Source organism: Trachinotus anak, unplaced genomic scaffold (assembly GCF_046630095.1).
Source record: "Trachinotus anak isolate AG129_WGS33_773 ecotype Australia unplaced genomic scaffold, CSIRO_AGI_Tana_v1 ptg000008l, whole genome shotgun sequence".
Lineage (NCBI taxonomy): Eukaryota > Metazoa > Chordata > Actinopteri > Carangiformes > Carangidae > Trachinotus > Trachinotus anak.
Window position 1 is genome coordinate 23,134,152 of NW_027273859.1, and position 16,333 is coordinate 23,150,484.

Genomic DNA, 16,333 nt, shown 5'->3' on the forward strand with positions numbered 1-16,333 from the left:
TTGCCATGAATAAGTATGAAACCAGATATCCGTGATAAAGTTTACATTTGATTTTAAGTGCCTCCATCACCCTGTGGCATCCAGCCCACCATCTCACAAAGTGCGTAAAGAAAAGCTGCGTTATGAAAAATGGAGGAGTGGTGGGGATATGTCTTCCTTAGATACTGGCACAAATCATCATCTCTAATGAGATGCATCGCAGCTGATGAGATGTGGTCAGTCATATCCTCTCAAAACGATGTCATCAGCTTGAGGAGCTCCAAACAAATACATGGAAAATGCAACAGGGTCTGACTGCAGTGCAGATATTCTTGATGCCTTCTAATTTCTTTGATGTCTCCTGAACGTTGACTTTGCATGAAGTGGCAAGCTCTGCTGTGCACAAAGGCATGATACAGTGGTGGCGTGAGTGAATGTAGCTTGACTCTGTGCTGTGGATGGCATTCATCTGCAGCACAGGCCGCATTTAAAGCCCAGGGGCGTATGAAAGGCTTGTCCTGTTGGTGAGGAAATATGTGACAAGTCAGTTTTGACAAGCAAACAAAATATATGCACATGTGCAAAAGCTGTGTATTTGTTGATGTTGAATCTGTCAGTCACATCCATGTATGACTCAGAATCCACAGTTTGTCAGCGGGCTCTTGTCAGCTCTTATAAAATGGTTCAAATAGAGTCAAATAATCCCAAATAGCAAGGGGGTAATTATAATAACACATACAAATATTTGCACATTGCAGTTTACAGTCGTGTGTGTGTATGTAGAACCATTTTTGTCCGCCATGATCACCTACTTGCATCATTACAGTGCTGTTGTGGCCCTGTCTGTAAAGGCCCCTGATACAATAATAAAAACTGTTTGCACCAAATCATTTTGCACGAGCAACATGTTGGATGGAATTAAACTCACAGATATAAAATATATGCTTTTCAAAGAAAGAACAAAACTATACTTACAGGCAAGTTTTTCTGGAGGTCTAAACTGAAATAGTGAAATAGTGAAAAAGTTTTTGAAAGATCTAGAGTCTCACTTTTTAGAACCTGCTGACTCTATCTACTCCTTTAACCTTTAAGATATTATTTGTTACAATGATAATCCAAATAATGATGCTCCTGAATATCTGATTGACTTCGTTATCCTATATGCAAATGTTTTTATTCACAAACAGAAATTGCTAAATCAGTTCCTAAATGTTCACCTTTTCTGCTTGAACTGAATTCTCTAAGTAGTATTCCAAGACTAATAAGCTTTTGGAAAATGTATATAATCATTTTTCCACGTCACCTCTTTTGGGTATTTATATTCCGCGCCCCCACCCCCGTTTTTTTTTTTTTTTAAGATATTTTTCTTCTTCTACCATTTTCACTTTATGTCCTCCTTTTGTGGTGTCATTTACGTTCATATGAAATGTGCTGCTTTTTTTTTAAAATTTTTTTTTTTAACCTGAACTATTGTGTATTTCCTTTTGTCAATTTGGTCTCAATAAATTAAAAAAAAATAAATAAATAAAAACAAAAAAATACAAGAGCAACGGCTGACGGGAAAAAAAAGCCTGTGTACCTTCGTAGTGCGGGGCCTCCCCAGCCAAAAAAAAAACCTTGTTCCCTAGAGTTGCTAGTTACCAGCGAAGCTACAATGTTTTTTTTTTTTTTTTTTTGTAAGACTTGTTTGGTACCTCAGCAGTGATGGGGAGAGGAGAAGAGAAGTTCTTTGAACAAACAAAGTGAGTTACCAACACAGCGACATGGTATCAAACGGATCTGAGGCCCGCACTGCGGCCCCAGCCAGAGGAGCCTCGGCAGGTCCGACCCCCGGCGCCGTGAGTCAGCTACACCGACTGTCTGTCTGTGTCCTTGCTAGCTGCTTTCTGGCTGCTTTCTTGGCTTTACTGACTGCGTATTCTAACTCCGCGCTGTGTGGTTGATGTTGTGGGGACAAGCCCGCCGAGGCTTTGAATATTGTGAAATTTCACCAGCTCTGCGTTTGTCGGTCGATTTGCGTGAGGAGGCGGCGTAAGCTGTAAATCATTAACTTGATACTTGGCTATGCGGACAATTCATGTAGCAGCTGCGGTAAAGAGTGACGTGATGTTTTTATCAGTATCACAGTACAAACTTTATGCCACAGTGTAGGTTTGAAGATGCATGGGAAGGTCGTGCATTCTTTGGTGTGGAGATAAAACTCACTGCCCCAGTGAAACTGAGGTGTACATCTGAATTTGGTATTTTTTAAAAAATGACACAGTATCCTGCTTCATACCTTACTACTTCCGAGGGGCTTGTCTGACTTGGCTTTTAAACCACAGCACTGCTTAAGTGAGCCCTATAGTTTCAGAGTTAATAATATATTTGTTTTTTCACTTTTTAAGACCTTGACAGATCCTTAAGAAAAAAAATCTCATGTCCACAGTAAGGGCCCAAATTTGTGATGTGGGGGACACAAACAGACATTACGTCATTTTGTGTCTCACATCAAAACTGCACTGACAGCTAGGACCAGCCTGACCTCGGTGGTTCACGTGGGCCAGAGCCACCGCTGGTGAATCGACTTGCACATGAAGAAAGATGGATATGAATTTAGAAACAAAATGAGCAAACAAAAAATAGGATCACTGACTAGCTAAGTGTGTAAATGAACCATGATTTCATGTTTTTATATTTGTAGCAAATTAACAGCCTTGCCTTTTCTCAAGTGCTCTGTGGGGGCAGACAATAAATAGAACAATTTTCTGAAAATGGGACTGAGCTAGACAGGACAGAATAAGTGAATCCAGATGATAACGGTAACACTGGCGACTCCCACACAGGCATGCAGCATTAATACTCCTGCTTACTTTATCTTGAGAAATGCACACTATATCTTTATGTTTTCACACACATTTTCTCAGGCTTTATAGATGTTGCTGTTTTCTGTCTTTACAAATAGATACCCTCTTTATGAGTGGATTTGTATGCCTCCCTGTTGGCGACAGCCGAGCCAGAGAAATTATGTTTTGGGGTTTTTGCTCCATCAGTCTGTCATATTCTCATGGACGCAATATCTCAGGAATGTCTTGAGGGAATTTCTTCAAATTTGGCACAAATGTTCACCTGGACTCAAGGATGAGCCGATTAGATTTTAGCTACGTGCCTTTCACAGCAGATTGTTTTGGGCTTCTCATTGCTTCCCCACTTTTGTTTACAGTCCACAGTGAGCAAAACATTCGAGAAATATTTGTATGTAATGCAGTCCCCACCACTGCCATCGCAAAAAAAAAAAAAAAAAAAAAAGTGTCCAAAAATTGCAATTTCCCTTGTTGTTGATGTTACTCATCTGTTCATCAGGAGAACCAGCTTTGAAACCTTTAAGTACAACCTCAGTCTTTATTAAATATATTTTCACAGTATCTTTAGGGTCGAATGAGAACAAAAACAAATGAAACAAATTGCTAAATTAAATAAATCAACGTGAAATAAATGACTTACTTTGAAATGATTTCTTGCTCACTTTTTTTCATATCGTTATTGAAATACTTTTCAATTTTTTGAAGTTGTCAGTTGGTCTATTTTTGTCTTATTTTTACCCGTGAGCCTCGATTTTTGGCAACTTGACTCTGCTTGTGTGACCCTTAAACACGTAGAGCCGTGCGGATGCTGCACTGAAATGTATTTTACGCCTCAGTGAGAATGCAGCCATTGAGAGGAGCCAGACTCATGAGGGAAAACAAGAGCAGTAGTCCAAATCTAGACCCTTATTACTCTTTATGAGTAGTAAGGGTCACATAGAGCCTCTCAGGCCATTTCTCCAAATATCACCCCATTTTCCTCTATCACACACTACAACGCTGATGTTCGAATGCTCCTGTGCACGCGTGTTGTGCTTATGAGTGTGTTTGTATCTGCACTTGCTTCTCTATCCTTGTGAGGACCAAAATGTTCGAACAACACTAAGAAGTTGATGGTAAACCTCCAAAGTGAGGGCATTTTGTTGTGCGGCTACTTCACTAAGTCAGATTAAATTCTACATTAATTTAGGATTGAAGTAGAGTTAGAGTTACAGTTATTCATTTGGAAAAAGGACGGTCCTGAAATGCATACAAATGATAATAATAATAATAATAATAATAATAATAAGTTATGTATTATGTATTCGTAACTGTGAACTTGCGTGTTGCCATTTAAGCATTTGTGCATGCAATTGTATTTTATTGATTGTATTGTATTGCACAGGCCTTTATTTATTTGTTGTCTGTACTACTGTCTATCAGTGTGGTGTGTGTGTGAGCGTGCATGTATGTAATGATGAGACTGTGTTGTTGTTATTATATAATAATACAGAGTTATTTTAGAGGGAGCACAATAATGACAGAATTACCTTCACCTTGTCAAAATAGAGCCATAGTGATTTTGTCCATTAAGGTAAATACACCTTGTACACTTTCTTTTATGCTACCAGAGCACACAAACACACACAGGGACTAAACCCACCAGAACTATAATAGACACCTTTGCGCTGGAAAGGCAAACATCATCAGCACCCTTCATATCCAGTCTCATATAACCACATGAAATAACACATACTTACAGTTTGTGTCCCCTCTCACTACGGGTACAACACAAATGGTAGTTATAATAGTTATATGTGCATACTAATGTGTCGCTGTGTGTACAACTGAAGGACATGTATTTGTTTGTGTTTACTTTTCTTATGATGTTGCACAATAACGGTTTTCCATTGAGGTCACACTATTATTTATGAAAAGTAGATGCTTAGCTGCTTACTCAACTACCATTTAATTTTTTTCTCAGCTTTTATATTTTTGTTTTCTTATAAAATGGTTTCCTTCAAGGATAAACACATGTTTTAGGCTGTGCAATGGTTTTCGCATGGTCACGGTCATGGACCTGTCCGTAAGCTGTTTTTCATGGGACAGTCTCACTTGTTTTCGTTGCTAATCAGTTTTTTAATCGAGGTACTAAAGTTTTTGCAGTTTTCCTGGAAGTTTAAGCTTTTTGTTCTTCTTTCTGCATTTTTTTGGAAGTTGGCAACAAGCTTTAGATGCAGTTAACACCACCCTCTGGACTGGAGAGTGTTAGGAACTACCTAGATTCACATCTGTAGTGCTGGAAATCCAAGATGGATGTAATCAGATATGCAGATTTTTAAAATCCGGCTAATGTAACAAATGTCTATCTATCATATTTTATTTTGTTTTGTCCTCTAACTGAGCTTCACCAGTTCAGTTTCTATATCTCCGTCTTTCCCTCTCTGTTTCTTCCACTTGCAGCTGTCATGTACTGTGGTCTTTCTCCCTTACATCTGTTAACCCCTTTTGCACACGCACTTTTCTAACGACTGTCCACACTCATCTACTTTGTCTTCTTCACTCACCGTGTTTCTGTCACTTTGACCCTCCGTGCCTTTGATTGACTCTTTGTCCTCCCACACCATCTCTCTCTCTCTCTCTCTCTCTGTCTGTCTGTCTCACTCGCTCATCCACATAAAGTATTCCACTCCAATTTAGCGCTGCTTTCCATTAACATGTGTTTTGTCCGTCCCTGCAGGCTCTGCTCTGCTACACTAGTTGATTTACAGCTCTTATCAAATACATATTGCCAAGCGAGTGAGACGTGCAACCTTTCATTTGCACGCCGCCGCCCTGCAAATTCGACACGCTACATTAACAAGAAAAATGACTGCTGCTATGCATGCCAAGAGCCTGTGTGTGTGTATGTGAGTGTGTGAGAGAGAGAGACAGAAAGAGCTACAGAAGAAAATACTGTACAGCAAGTGTGTGTGAGTTTAAGCTTTTCCATCTGTGTGGGTGAGAGAGCAAGGGAGAGTATGTACATTTGAAGTTGTGTAATTTATAGCTGCAAGTACGTGTGTGTAACCGTGATGGAGTGTGTGTGTGTTTTGAAAGAGAGAGATGGCCATAGAGTCACGGTGTCCTGGGTGCCCACCAAGGGATGCCAATGGGGCTTTGAATGTGCAAAGAGAAGATTAAAATTAATAGAAGTCCTGTTTTTAACTGATTTGGGTGCACTCCATCTGCACAAAACATACCCCTTGTGTACATTTTTACCGGGACATTCATTCAAATGAATGGGAAAAAGATTAAATTAAAAGAGCTTTTATTATATTTGCCCTACAAAAAAAGTTGTTTTCTAATTTGGTTATTTCAGATCGGAGGTCAGAAATTTTCTTTCAGAATTGTCTGTGAAGAGGAACAAAAATAATAAATCTGGTTTTAGACCGTGTAAATGTCTGTCATTTGTAACAACCAGGAGTTGTTACGAAGTGTGGAGTTTTGGGATTTAACACGCAGGTGCTAATGGATGTCTCTTAACCCAGCCACTGAGGCAGAGACAGAGTGATGAGAGGTTGAGAGATGAAATGGGTATGTATGGATTAGAATAGAGTGTGTGTGTGTGTGTGTGTGTGTGTGTGTGTGTGTGTGTCCTACCATAAGCAATCTGCATAGGCTTGGAGTATTCAGTCCCTAAAGGCTGCCTTGGCTCCGGTTTGGTAGTCCTGACAAAATGTAATTAAACCTGTAACAGAAAGTGCCTGTATTCGCTAATAACCCAAAACTAATATATCTAGATTAGAAACTGAAAATTACTCTTTGTTTACAGTACAATGAACTTGATTTCTGGCAGCAAGTACTTTACCACCGTCGACCCAGAAGATCTTTGTCATCTTAGTAATCCCTTTAAAAAAAATAAAATAAAAAATTTACTAAAATACTATTAGGTACATTTCACACACAAAAATTTATATATATATATATATATATATATATATATATATATATATATATATATATATAAATTTACGTACATCTGCAATGACTAAGCAGCATTTATTATCGGTGACTATTAGGTACATTTCACACAAGCCCATCAGCAGCAGTTTTCGGGACATAGAAAAGCATTTCTTTTCATTTTTTTCTTCTCTGTGTTTGGGACTCGTTGCTGAATTCAGACCAAAAATCTTCCATTGTGAACGTTGCTGCTCAACGAAAATGAAAGCATTGACTGTAAATGACACAAGACACGGTACTTGTGAGTCCATTAGGAAGCTGACTTACTGCAGTCTGCCTATTTATGCTGTTTGAATTGATGAATGACCAGTCAAAGAGTTCACTGCAGTGCGGTATCTTTGTAAAGCTCTCATGCTCGCTAACGATTGTATTACTACTCTTGTGACTTAAGTTCTACATTCTGGCCCCTAATCTGAACTGATAACCGTTGTAACCCCTACATCTTGTGCTAATTGTTTTGGGGGGCAGTTTTACCTTTGATAGCAGCAGGAGATGAGGGTAGAGGGAGGAGCGATGACTGGTCAGCCCAAAAGCAGGGTTGTTGAGACTACAGGCCACTCTAAATTAACCCTCACATGGAAGTTTGCCTCAGCAAAAACCCTGCATGCTCTGGAGGTTTTTCTAATCTTTCACAAATTTAAACTGCCTTTCTTGTGGTAATTTTTGGCTTTCTCATTTTCTCCTCTGTGGTTCAAGTAAGTCTGTAAGAATGTAAGGCTCTCTCTCTCTCTCTCTCTCTGTCTCTCTCTCTCTCTCTCTCTCTCTCTCTCTCTCTCTCTCTCTCTCTCTCTCTCTCTCTCTCTCTCTCTCTCTCTCCCTCTCTCTCTCTCTCATATTTTGGGGTTTTAGCTCCAATCTGGGGACAAAAAGTAGGTCCCCTCAAGGTTACATTTTAGGATTATGTATGTTAACTTTCTACAATGTTGTCATGAAAGCAGCATGTTAGCGGAGCAGCAGCTTCAGTCTTTGTCAGGATATGTTAAGGCACAGTATCCAGTGTAAGTCACCCACGTTTTGGCAGTGCTCAGAGCTGTGCTGTTGACACACATGTAAATATGAAGAAAATATATTTGAGGTGTTTAAAAAAAATGATGCTTTGAGATGCTGTTGTATAGCAGAAGTGAAATAGAGCTGTTATGCAACTTGTGAAGTGGTATTGATTAAAATAGAAGCATATCTGATGGCTGAAATGCTTCCTGTGAGTTGGAGCCTTTAGGGAGAGTGTTGGTGTCAGGGACACAGTAGTTAAGGTTAGTCTAAGTCTGCAGGGAATGAATGCACAGGAAGTCACTGCAATGTCCTTCTGAGTATATGTTGAGAAGTTTTTATGATTTTTGTAGTTGACTCATAAAAGTTGCACATGTACACTTGTGTGCTATAAATGGAAAAAAAAACATTCAAACACACACAGACACACACAAGCACTGCTTGGGGTAATTTATGGCCCATTAATCGCTCGGTGACCTTTCTGAGGTGTTTGGTGATCCACAGCTCTTAGTGAGCTTGCAAGCTAATAGATGGCATACTTCTCTTACACACACACATAAATAAGAGATTCTTAGCATGATCACAGATCATTCTGTTAATATATTGTGGCTTAATTCAATGTTTACATAAACACATCCTCAGATATACATACAGTAGATGGGGATACATACTTCATACAGAGACAACTAAATTGCAGACTGTGTCATTGCTGTAGTAACTAATGGCCTCATTACTACTGGCATACAGATGTGCATACAGACACACACTGAGCAAATCGTGGAATGACACTCTAACACATAATAAAATGAACCCACTCGCAAAGTCCCCAAATCTAAGCACAGACATGCACATGTTGGTATTTCTCTGCAATTAAATCCACTGGCTCACCTTCTGGATTCACAAATACACGTAAACACACAAAATCAGGAGAGGGGTCAGATCGCAAGGTGAGGTACACAACCTTATTATTTCTGTACAGCTGCACACAAACAACACATACGCACACATGCAATACAACCAAAGACTTGGACTGTTTATCACTGACTTGTCTCAAACAAGCAAACTGGCAGAAGTGAGCCACAAGCACAGTCCTGCAGGTATTAAACTAATGCTCCCCCTCTCTCTCGCTCTCTCTCACACACACTCACACACACACACACACCTCAGCTTCAGGTACATGTTAAGCCTACCCTGCTGCACCATCTGTAACACCCTCCCCTAGTCCAGCAAAGTCCGCCTTGATTTATGACTGTCTGTTTTTTTGTGTGTGTGTGTCTGCATAAGCCTCTACTAATAAGCTATGTGAATACAGTATGTGCGCGTGAGCAAATACATATGAGTGTGTGTGTGTGTGTGTGTGCATGCGTGTGCGTAGGTGTGTGATGTATGACATGTTGGGTGAGACTCAGAGCCCTAAATGGCTCCTCATCCATTCAGCTCCTCTCCATTTAATGACAAGTGGAGACTCAACAAAAGACAGAAAAAACATAAAGACAGAGAGAGCGAGAGGCAGAAACAGAAGAAGAGAATGAATTAGAAAGACAGTGAACATTTCAGATGCTGGTCAGAGCATCAGTATTCTGCATGTATCTTTATATGTATCAGCAGAACCTTTATCTGAATTCAGAAACCCTCAATTGTGCTGCCACACCTATAGTGACACGATTGTAAGGTCTTGACCTGTATAGTGCCTTGAGAAATTGTATGTTATGATTTGGTGCTATACAAATAAAATTGAATTAAATAAACTTATTTCTCAGAAACATATGTAACATAGTGCTGATCAGATTTAACCAGGTGTTTTTAGAAAAAAATGAATATATTTAATGCATTGATATTAAAATTTTTGCATCACGTAGAATTATTGCCTATTTTCAATTAAAGGTTATTTTGTGTATTTGTAAGACACAAGACTCTTGCTCTGCAGAGCATACCTCATCAAGGTCAGGGTTGTTTCTCCTCACACCTAGCAGTCACACAGCTAGTAGTACGACAGAGGAAACCACCTAAGAGAACAAATGAGAAATGTCTGTGAGTGAGTTCATGGTCAAATAGCTTAAATCTAAAAGCGTACTGCCAGTACCTTCACGAAACTGAAGTTAATAAAGAACAAACAGAGCTCTGTCATGTGCCAGGACAAATACCAGAGTTTGGCAATACTCTCTACTGAGCCAGTTTGTTAAAGAGCTGGACTTTAAGGATTCAGGCTGGGCAATGAGTTGGCCAGAAGGAAATGCAGTTGGCATTTAGAATAAATAACACCAGCATGATGCCATGTGGCTGGAATACATTTCACAGATTTTTTTTTTAATGTTATAATTTTTTTCTTTTTTGGCAAAAAAAAAAAGCTTTTAGCACATCCACATACAGCTGTTAGAATATTACTGATTGTGTGGTGTGCTTATGAATTCCTTAGTTACATTACAGAATATTCTGGAGTTACAGAAAGAGAGCGTTTTGTCAGGATTTAGCTCACCTGCTGTCGTGTTCAGTTTTGATTGGTAGTGTGGAAAATGTAGGTTTTTAGAGGAAAGTAACTTCAAAGATACTGACACTGATACAGATATGGAGTCTGTGTCTGAAGGGTATATGTGGTCACTGCTGATAAATTGTAATTTTTATTTGAACCATTCAATATTAATTCTTCAAAATCCCACAATCATTCTTTGCATGTGTGCCTTTTCTGAGTAAACATGAAAATCTTCACTAAAAGTTGTCCTAGTCAGTTGTTAACCTGTTGGACTTGGTTCAGTTGGGGCTGCACCATGTGTGAAATGTCTACTTTGGAAATCCAGTTATTACAATGTTCACAAAAAGCTTATTTTACATAAAAAAGTGATGCACCTGGCTTCTGCACACTGATCTGAGCTCTCAGTTTGTGTTTGTTGAAGAGATATTATCTCTATGGGATGAGGCTGTGGGTGTCACCTGAACAGTGCTTGATTTTTTTTCCTTGCCTGTCCCTGCTTGGTAACTGGGTGGAAAGGGTGGGGGGTAGGTGCATCTGTTTCTTGTTTTTCTTTTTCATTAACAAAAGAAAAATTTAAGCTACAAGGTTCCTCTCATTTATACAACTGTGTTGTATCTGTCTATATTTGACTGTGTGAATTTCAGAGCATGCAAATTTCCCCACAGGAGTTACTGAGTGTGTGTGTGTGTCTGTATGTGTGTTCTGCAGGTGTCAGTGCACTACATCAGTGCATGCTGGTCTCTCTGTGTCCACATTTGTTTGTGTATGTGTGTTTGTACCTGTATATCTCTGGTGGTCCTACAAATGGCTGATACAAATTACATCCCAGCATCAGCCCTCTATCTGTGTGTGTGTGTGTGTGTGTGTGTGTGCGTGTGTGCGCATCATCCCTACATGACCGTTCTTGGTGAAAACTACTTTACTTTGCTACGCTTGACGTTTTTCCACACTAGTTTTTTTTTCTCTCTCATCCTCCCCTCAGGTTTTCTCTGTGGCTCGATACTGTACGCCTTATTTACATTCACAGCCATACTGAATCCCCTGGGAGTCCCACAGTCACCCAGCATCCGGCCTTGACAGAGACAAGCGATTCTGGCCTATCCTGGCTCTCCCAAGTTTTGGCTCAGTTTGTTTTCATTTTTGTCTTGGTTGCAGTCTCTCTCTCCCTCTTTGTCTGTCTTTCTGTCTCCGTTTTTGTTTGCAGAGTAACATTACATCAACCATACGCTTGTTGATGTAATGAAAAAAATAACTCTGCTGTTGTTATAAATAAATAAATAAATATACTAACAAGTAGTAACATGGACTTCCTGTGTAGCCCGAGATAGCTAATGCCTCCATGTCATAACTCTGTTGTTGTCCAAAAACTGAAAACAGGCATACTGCTGCATTTCAACCCTGTAATTTATGTCTCAGAGAAATTACATTTATATGCAGCTAATTTTTAACAGCAAATATGTTGTGAAGGAAACGTAATGTCCACATAATGAGGAAATGTTGTTAATTAATGTATCTGGCAAGTTGCTAAAAAGAGTTGCAGTGGAGAGCTCAATCCCATCAAAATGGAAATGAGCTCTCCAGTGGACAATAAAATCTGGCCAATCAACCATTTGGACCATTGCGTCTGTTTTTTACTGGTGGACATGGACCATCGTATACTAATGTCTCGATGTAGTGCATTCCCTGTAAACTCATATGGGATCTGATTTGTGTTGCTTGCCAGCAACTCAAAGATCTTGGGATATTGGGATGGGATATTGTTAAGGTCCTGTGTGACCCCCTTCCTGTGTCATTTTTGCCTCATTCTCTCAACCTTTCTTGCTCTTTGTGTCACGGTTACTCTGTTTTTGAGTTTCTCATTCTTTATTTTAATATCTCTCTCTCTCCCTATATATCCCTGGAGCAGGGATGTTTAAAGGTTATGTATTTAGGTTTTTGTGATATTACATTAAAATGCATTAAATGTGCATTCTGCTTCTGTTTCTCTATCAGGTCAATTGACTTTATGCACATTATCACCTTGAAGACTCAAAAAACAATATTACCAGCAAGCATTCAATACCAAACAAATCAGGAGTAAACATCTTTGGAATGGGTTTGAATGCCTCCTTTTATGATCAGGACTTAGCTTTAGAGTGAAGATTAGGGCTCTTATCTTCTTTTGTCTCCCACTTGCTTAACAGAAAATTTCTGCTGAGAGATATTTTACATGGGGACTACCTTGAGCTTTTGCTGAGTGTGAGGAGATGGCAGCAACATTACCAGCCTCATCAATGTATATTTAATGAATTTCTTACTGATGTGATGTAACATAGTCATTTTTTCAGAATGTATGAAAATGTACTTTAATGTTGGTAATTCTCAAACAAAAACTGTCTTTATCTTGTCAAAAAAACAGATCTGCTACAATGAGCTAGTTGAACACTTTGTTAACTCTTTCAGTCTACTTGTACTGTGTGCCACCGCCATAACCATGATCCTACCTATTGGTACACTTAAAATACTGTATTCACAGACATTACTAGTGTCTCTCTAGGTTGTTGTTAGGTTGGTCTTGTGTGTGTCCATCTACCTCTGCTCCTCTTTTCCAAAACCGCAAGACCCAGAAACACCAATGATGAAAATTATGGCCCAGTAATTGCAGTGGTGCAGGGTTTGGTCCTGGGATACCATCCGTCTCCAAGCAGCCAAACTACTTTTCAGGAAGCAACCACTGGAACTGATTTACCTCCGAATTTATTTGAGGCACCACTCTCAGCCTCCTTCTTTTCATTTTGCTCACTTCTTTTTTTCCCCTTCATTTCATCAGCTATTTCTTTTTTTTTTTTGCTTCTCAGCTTTTTCAATCTGGATTTAGCCTCTCTTTTTCTGTTTATCCTCCATCACTCAATCTCCATCTGTTTTTAAATGTGAGTTTCAGACTGTGGCTCTCCTATTGAATAAGTGGTAAAATTAGTTTACAGCTCTATTATAGCTGCTGAGACTGACCTGCTCTTCGCTTTAACTAATTAAGTTGTAGACAGGCCTCATCAATTCTAGGTATAAAATCATTCCGACATAAAAAGTGTTTGTGTGTTTTAAAGTGAGGTTATAAAACCTCCAGATTATGTGTGTATGTGTGTGGATTGTGTGTACATACCTGTTTGTGTTCATGTGTGAGATATTTGTCTTAGGATATGTGTATATATTGATAAAAGATGATGATGTTATGATGATAGATATGTAAAGACTATAACAGTTGGATAGTGTTTGAAATTTGTGTGTGTGTGTGTGTGTGTGTGTGTGTGTGTGTGTGTTGGTGGTGAAGTTTTAGGCTCCTCCTCTGGTGAGGTTGATGGGATGTTAAGTTCCATTTTAGGAGGCAGCCATGCTTACAAATCACTTGATGTTGTTTTGCTGCAGCAGAGGGGGAACATACACAAGAGATGAAAAGCATTTGAAAAATGAAGAAAAAAAATGAATGACAAAAGGTGAAAGTGGGCAGATTTTGGGGGAAAAAAGAAGCGTCTCTTTTGTTGCCTTCTCCCTTTTTCTCCCTTGCTTCCTCCACCTGAGTGATTGTGTTTTCGATTGTGTAGAGAAGCAACATCTCACAATGCTTTCTTAAATCGGCAGATCAAAGCGGGAACATCTAAAAGTGTTTTTTTTTTTTTTTTTTTTGGTACAGACGAGTGAACAAAGAAATAATTTCTGGACCAAATCGTTTACCCCCAAGTGAAAAGTTAGTCTGTGTTTTGGGTGCACTATCAAAGACAGGGGAATTCTTTTCTGTCACAGGCGCAGAGCAGTGACACTATCAAATGAGTAAGAGAGGGAAACAACATGGAAGTGTTCTTAGCTGGCAATGCATTGTACTGAGTTAAGATGTGGTGGGACATTGTATATGTTATGGGCTCAGATGATGTTACTATAAATTTGCAGTTTTTTTGTTAAGTGACATCTACTCTGACAGTGGGTTGTCTGGTATCAAAATGTGATCTGTATGCACATACTGCAGCCAAGTAAAGAACACGCCAGTTTTGCCCTTGTGTGTACAGCTGCTATACTTATCTTGTTGTCTGCAGGGTTTTGTTTTCTTCACTTTTGGCTGGACCACAAAAGCAGGGCGAGCCAGGCTGTACCACTGCAGGCTGTTGATTCCTGAGTCCTGAGTAATTACATTGCACAGGAGTGTTACAGAGTATCACAGATTCCTTTACCTAATGTGTAGGTCTGAACATAAGAGGATACCTGGAAGGCAGGTTCTGGTCGTCACAGTAGCGTGGTGCTCCTTACAAAGATTTAAGCTGCACCATCATTAGGCGGAGCAAAACTAAGCACTGCCTCAAAGCTTCTGTAAACAAGATTTCAAACAATAAAACAGCAGTGTACAACTATTTCCTATGTAAAGTTAAAGTGGAGTAATGGTGTTCTGAGCATAGAGCAAAGTCACACCTCCTCTGTGTGTGTTGTAATCTGAGTTGCTCTGTTTTCGGTCAGCTAACTTGCTGTTACCAATATTATGAATTTGTTTGGCAAATGTTGGTATCACTAGCTTGCTAACAGTCAGCATTGCTGTAGAGCATTTCCCAGCAGTGCTAGCTTTTTTTTTTTTTTTGGGTTCTCATATACACAGGGTAACTTTATTCAGTTGTGCCACTTGTTGTGTGTTTGGTAGCTGCTTTCAGTCAGCTCTGTGACACATTGCAGGGAGGGGGCTGTGAGGGTGGCTGAACGGAGGCCTGAGGAGTGGCTGACGAAGCATTTGTTCTGCTCTGAGACGCTGATGGTCCAGTGCGATATCTAGTAGCAGTGACAATCGTCTGTTTTGGTTTTGTCAACCATCAATTATGACCAGATTGTACAACTTTAGTTGCTGAGACGTGGGGAATCCAGTGACGTGACAGCGACATGGTCTGATGAGGCGAAACATGAGTAATCGCACAACTAGAGAGCTTTCGCCTAGATTGTTGAAACCTCTTAATTTTAGAGTAAAAGTTAGCATTCTCAAACTGTGTGTTCACAATTTCATTATTATTATTACGCCGCTGAAACTTGAAGGAGGAAGTGAGTTTGATGGTTGACATACAGTTGACAGTAATCTAACCATTCTACCTCATTTTTTGTCTTGGAAACGTTTGGCTGTCCTGTCTTTTGTTTAAAGCCTGGGTGACTCCCTGTTTCTTGCTCTGGCAGACTTCTGAGATCTCAGCATTGACCTTGGTATCTGAGTGTCGTTACGCTGATAGGAATGTTGGTTAAAACTACAGAAATCAGACACAGGTTGTGTGAAACCAGAATTTCCCTTTACCCTTCCATGCCACACAGTACAGCTGGTCTGCTCTAAGGTTTGACAGACTTAATTGCAAGCATACATGACATGGGCATCTGGTGAGAGGAAGTGGCCATAAATGCAAGCAATAGGTCTACGGTTTATCAGTCACATGGTACTGTGGCCCCAATAAGCCATTTTCTTGTACCCCCCCCCCCCCCCCCCCCCCCCCCCCTTACAAAACCAGTTATTACTGTCACAACCAATGCAATACAGACAGGTTTCAGCAAGTTCAACAAGTTTGTTTATTAATACTTTCCACCCACAGTGGTGCCATGTCTGCATGTGGTAATGATGTTTTCATCCCATGAGCAGATCATTTTACCCAGACACACTGTGTGATTTACATTTACACCTCAGTGCTTCTGGCTGAGAGCATATTTAATGCGTAGGCTACTGAGTGTGTTTCCACCTTACGTGAACCTTTTTGTTTTCTTATCCAGAAAGATTTTCAGGTAGAGCTGGCATGTTAAAATCTGATGTAAATGGGGTCTGAGTGACTATTAACAACTGTGATCTGCCTGGAAAAAAGCCCCCTTTGATCAAACTTGCCCTAAAAGTGCCTGGTTATGATGAGTGCTGTCTCATTCCTGCAGACTGCATTTCTATATAAGTGTGTATTCTGCACCACATTTGTGGTCTGTGGAATGATTATGCGACCTCTGCTCACCTTTCTAGGATTGTGTACTGCAGCAGTATTATTCATCTGGTACATCCAGGTCTGGCCAAAAAGTATACACTGTTTCTATATTTATTAAAGTT